A 6,000-nucleotide genomic window follows, 5' to 3' on the forward strand; every position below is an offset into this window, starting at 1 on the left:
CCCCAGAGAGACCTAGTTAAAGTTTGGGGATGTGACTTAACAAATATCTCCAACAGTCAGGGCCTGTTAACTGTCCTATTGAGTCTTCTGATGTCTGAAGAAAAGGAACAGGCTGAAACTGTGCTGAAAAACTTCATTGATCCTTTCACAGAATGATGTCCAAGCATTCTGCTCAATTCAGCTCAACATTTTATTCAATATCTGTCATATACCAGATACCAGGCAAGCCGCTGGTGGTATGGAGACTAACAAAGCTTAATCATGCCCTTAAGAAACTCACAACATAATGAGAAAGATGCAAAAATCACTTTGGACAACCTGTACTAGCATAACAGTAGTGCTATAGAAACAGTAAGGAGAGAGCTGTTAACTAAGGCCAAATGTGCCTGAGAAAAGAAGTGACAAATTAGCATAATCTTCAACAGTGAATAGGCTTTTAAAGGAGGGGAGGCAGAGGAAAGGTGTATAAGGCACCAGCAAAGGCACAGAGGAATTAAAGTACATGGTGAAATCATGTTCAAGAAACTGCATCATAGTCTGATGTGGTTGAGAGCAACAAAGGTTTTGAGATCAGGGGCAAGGTGTAGGACTGGAAAGGTAGGTTTGGGTCAGGATGTGAAGGATTTTATATGCCATGCCTAAGCATTTGGATTTTATCATATGGTTAATTAGAAGCCAAGTAAGTTTTTAAACGAAGGAGAATATGCTCAGTTCTGTGTAAATAAAGAAACCTAGCAGTAGTGGGATGATTTGGAGGGGAAAGATTCTGGAGATAGAGAAACTACTTAGAAGGCTATTCCAGTAGTCCATTTGGGAGATGACAAAAGCCTTGAACTGTGGAAGGGGGAGAGGCCAGATAATTTGGAAGTTTTCAGCTGAACGAGAGGATAGGTAATGAGATCATCCACCAAGAAAAGGAATACAGGAAAATAGATGTTTGGTAGTATGTGAGTGAGCAGATAATTCAGTTTGGGCCTTGGCAAGTTTGGAGTTCTCACAGGACACCCGGGAAAAGTCCAGGAGGCCAATTAAAAGATGTCTAGAGATCAAATAGGACACAGAGGTCTTGGGACAATGAAAGCAACAAGTTTGAAGAGGGAAAGGGAATAAAACAAAAAAGAGACGTGGATGAAGAATAGCAGCCTTGGAGGCAGCATGCAGTTACACAGGGAGTTCATGGCACAAGGGTGCCAGGCTGAGTGGGGTGAATGGGGCCTGAACTTCAGTTCAAGCTTTGCTTGCCAAGCCATGCACCCAGGCCCAGGTCTGTGCCCAGTCCATATGGTGCACTATTACCTACTTCTTACAAAGATGTCATTTGGGGGTAGTATTAGCTCTGAAAACAGTAACCTTTAAAGATGGGGTGAAGACAAAGGAGCCCACAGAAAAAGATACAGCATCAGGGAGGTAGGAGAAGGCCTGGAGAGTTATGTCCTGGAATCTCAGGAAGCAAGGAGAAGATGGTGAATGGGCCTGAAAGCTTCAGTAAAATAAGATTGAGTTTGGCAAACTGCGTGAGAGGTGACCTTAAAGGGGGCAACTTCAGTGGAAGGGCAGAGTAGGCAGAAGCCACACTAGTAAATTGAAAGGAAAGGAAATATCAGGTAAACTGTTTCAGAAGAAAAGGAAAACAAGTGTCTATCTAGAGGACAAAATGCAGAAACCAGGACAGATGAGAGATTAAATATATGCCATTAACTATATTGCTAAAATAAAAGCCCAGGAGAGGAGGAGGGATGGAATCACTGCGGAAGGTGGAGGAGACTAGTTTTACACCTACTGCTACTCTGTACGTGCCATAGAGTACATTTCCTCACACCATTACCAGAGCTGCTTATCGCCAACTCAGCAGTTCTCTCGCTCTGCCCTCATTGTCAGGGTGGCACCCTTAGTACTACTAGCTTTCCACCTAGCAACTCAGTCCCCGTGTGGACACAAAGAAGAGGTGGAGAAAGAAACTGATTCCTCAGTAGGTCCACCCCAAATGACCTACCCAGGAAGACATTTCTCCAAGAATAGAATTCTTAGGATCTGACTCCATCCAGAAGCAATGTTGTTGGGCCCTGTGACACCTCATGAAACAGAGCAGCCAGAAACTTAATTCTAGTATGAGATCCACAATAATAGAGAAGAAATCTTTATAAGTCCTGTGAAGCATCTTCACCTGCCATTGCAGATAATGCTGCTGCTCCCATGGGCTGCCCCCAGTTTCAGGGAACAGGGCTGGTCCCAACTCGCAGTCTTCCCTCCTTTGCTGCCCACAGTCTCTGACCTGTGCTAGCCAACTGTTTCCACTTTGATGGAAAACCCCAGATTTTTATGTTGGGGGGCAATCCGGACTGGACTCTAACACAAAAATTCTGCAATTCTATAAAACGTACTTGTGTTTAAGTTGTGCCCCAATTAATTCTGAAATTTGCTTTGGTCAAAAAGCCTCCTGACATTTCACCAGACGTGATAGGAAATTTCAGGTCATACGTTGGTGTCCTGCTGGGCCAAATTCACCTAGCTGTGCTGTTTGGCCTGTGAGGTGTTTTAAAATTTTCAGCCAATATTTACAACTGGGTTGTAAATACAAATCTGGGTTGCTGGCTTCTCTTGAAAATACTGTTTCTGCCCTGGCCAAGTAGCCACTTGGTTAGCGTGTCGACCCAAAATGCCAGGGTTCCAGGTTCAACCTCTGGTCAGGGCACATACAAGAATCAATGAATGAATAAATAAATGGAACAACAAATCTGTCTCCTTCTCCTTTCTTCTCTCTCTAAAATCAGTCAACATTAAATTAAAAGAAAACATTGTTGTTTCTTCATGATAGTCCTTTCTCCATCAAAGTGGAAAAAAAAACACCTCACAATAAAACAGGTTAGGACCACCTCAGGATATCAGGTCGTCCTCACAGTGGCCACTCCTGCCTTAAGGGGTGCAAGAGGCCCTGGCGGGGGTGGGTGGACAGGTCAGTGGGGCACTTGTACTTTTCTTTATGTCTAGCTTGCTGAATGCATTTTTTTGTCTGTGGATACTTGAGTTTCTCAACCCCTGATGTAGAGTAACTTAGGTGGGGTTTGGGAGGACTACCTCTCTTTCTCCACCCTTACACCACCCTTAACCCCATCATTCCTGCCCATCTGGAATAAACAAAGCCGGCAGGAGCTGACTCCACTAAGGCTTTCAGATACTGAATCCTGGGACTTGCTGGGCCCAGAGAAGCTTCCATCCCTTCACCATAAGTTTCTTCCAGAACGTGGCATACATCCATCTGAGTGTTGGTCACTGGCAGCTTCAGGACTTCTCAAACCTTCCCTGACATTCTTATACTTCCTGTGGGCTTCACCTATCCTGTGTCTCCCTCTGCTTAGAGAACTGCAAATTCAGATTTTGAGAGTTTCAATGTATTCAACATTCATTGTAAATTATGACGGGTTTTTTTTTAAGAGCATTTCCCAGGACTTCCGGCAAAGATGGAGGTGTAGACACACTGTGCCTCCTTGAACAACTAAAAAAAAGGACAACAACAATTTTAAAACAAAACCAACCATAATGGACAGAAAATCGAACTGTATAAAAGTCTAACAACAAAGGAGATAAAGAAGAAACATCCACCCAGACTGGTAGGAGGGGTGGAGATGGGCAGCTGGGCAGAAAAGACTCACATCAAAGCAGCAGTGGAGAACTGGGGTGGGCAAGGCAGCAGCTGGTGGAACAGGCAGTCCCACATTCATGTTCCAATAAACTGGGAGGAACACCTGGGGAGTGAGACAGACCTCACAACTCAGGGCCACAGCGAGGGGAAATAAAGCCTCAAATCACTGATTGAAAATACCTGTGGGGTTTGAGCCAGCAGGAGAAACTCCCAGCCTCACAAGAGAGTCCATTGCAGAGACCCACAGGGTCCTAGAATGTACACAAACCCACCCATCCAGGAATCAGGCCCAATTTGCTTGTAGGTAGCAGGGTCAGTGACTGAAATTTGGCAGAGTGGAGAAAGCAACACTGTTCCCCTTCAGACCCCACCCACACATAGTGCCACAACACAGAGATCTGGGTTGCCCCACCCTGGTGAATACCTAAGGCTCCATCCCTTACATATAGCAGGTGTGCGGAGATAAAAAAAAAAAAAAAAAAAGGCCCAAATGAAAGAACAGATCAAAGCTCCAGAAAAAAATACAACTAGGTGACAAAGAGATAGCCAACTTATCAGAGGCACAGGCACAGTTCAAAACACTGGTGATCAGGATGCTCACAGAACTGGTTGATTTTAGTCACAAATTACAGGAACATATGAAGGCTACACTAAGTGAAATGAAGCAAAATACACAGGGAACCAATAGCGATGGAAAGAAGCTGGGACTCAAATCAATGGAGTAGACCAGAAAGAAGTAAGAAACAACCAAACAGAAAAGAATGAAGAAACAATAATTCAAAAAAAAATGAGAAAAGGCTTAGGAACCTCCAGGGCATCTTTAAACATTCCAACATCCGAATTATAGGTGTACCAGAAGGGGAAGAGGAAGAGCAACAAGTGGAACACTTATTTGAACAAATAATGAAATAGAACTTCCCCAATCTGGCAAAGGAAATAGACTTCCAGGAAATCCAGGAAGCTCAGAGAGTCCCAAAGAAATTGGACCCAAGGAGGAACACACCAAGGCACATCATCATTACATTAGCCAAGATTAAAATGAAGGAGAGAATCCTAGAAGCAGCAAGAGATAAGGGGACAGCCACTTACAAAGAAGTTCTCACATCAGACTGTCAGCTGATTTCTCAAAAGAGACGTTACAGGCAAGAAGGGGCTGGAAAGAAGTATTCCAAGTCATGAAAGGCAAGGACCTACATCCAAGATTGCTCTATCCAGCAAAACTTTCATTTAGAATGGAAGGGCAGATAAAGTGTTTTCTAGATAAGGTCAAGTTGGAGGAGTTCATCATCACCAAGCCCTTATTATATGAAATGTTAAAGGGATTTATCTAAGAAAAAGAAGATAAAATGTATGAACAGTAAAATGACAGCAAACTCACAATCATTAACAACCACACCTAAAACAAAAACAAAAGCAAACTAAGCAAACAAGTAGAACAGGAACAGAACCACAGAAATGGAGATCACAGGGAGGGTTATCAACAGGGGAGTGGGTGGGGGAGAAATGGGGAAAAGGTATAGAAAATAAGTAGCATAAATGGTAGGTAAAAAATAGACAGAGGGACAGTAAGAATAGTATAGGAAATGTAGAAGCCAAAGAACTTATATGTATGACCCATGGACATGAACTAAAGGGGGGGAAAGGGGGTGGGAGGGGGTGTGCAGGGCGGAGGGGAATAAAGGAGGGGGGAATGGGACAACTGTAATAGCATAATCAATAAAATATATTTAAAAAATTAAATTACAAAAAAAAAGCATTTCCCAGTGTTCTAGAATGACATTGTTATACCAGCAATTATCATTTCTATCTCTAGATAGGACTTTTTTCCATTTATTGTTCTTGGTGCTAGCAACTCACAGAGCATGCCAGGTAGAGGAAACAGCACATGCATAGTCAAAGAGGTATGAATGGCCTTGAGTATGACTCAGGCACAACGAGAAAATCTGGTCAAGTTTTATGAGTATTTGAATTATGCAAATTTGAAACTGCTCATGATCAGGTATTAATAACACCTTACAATATGCATGAAATTTGAAGCTCGTGAATTGAAGCCTTCAGCATGCTTAACATTCGTCGGGAGTTGCACACTTTCAAAGCCGCTGGAAGCTCGGTGAATTAGAAACCGTTTATGTTGTTGCTACATGGCGGGGCCATTTCAGCTGGTAAAATTCTACTTTTCTGCAATAAATTTATGTTCATCACCAAATAGTCTTGCTAAATACTATTGCTAAATAGTGTTGACTTATGGATGTTTTTAATGTTGTATAAAATTTTCATCAATGTATCCTTTGCATAAAATTCAACTGCACTGGAACTTGGTGTGGCAAGAGTATAGAGTAAATGGCAGGGGGAAGAGGACA

This window comes from Artibeus jamaicensis, unplaced genomic scaffold, assembly GCF_021234435.1.
Source record: "Artibeus jamaicensis isolate MK-2021 breed Jamaican fruit bat unplaced genomic scaffold, CSHL_Jam_final contig_2790, whole genome shotgun sequence".
Lineage (NCBI taxonomy): Eukaryota > Metazoa > Chordata > Mammalia > Chiroptera > Phyllostomidae > Artibeus > Artibeus jamaicensis.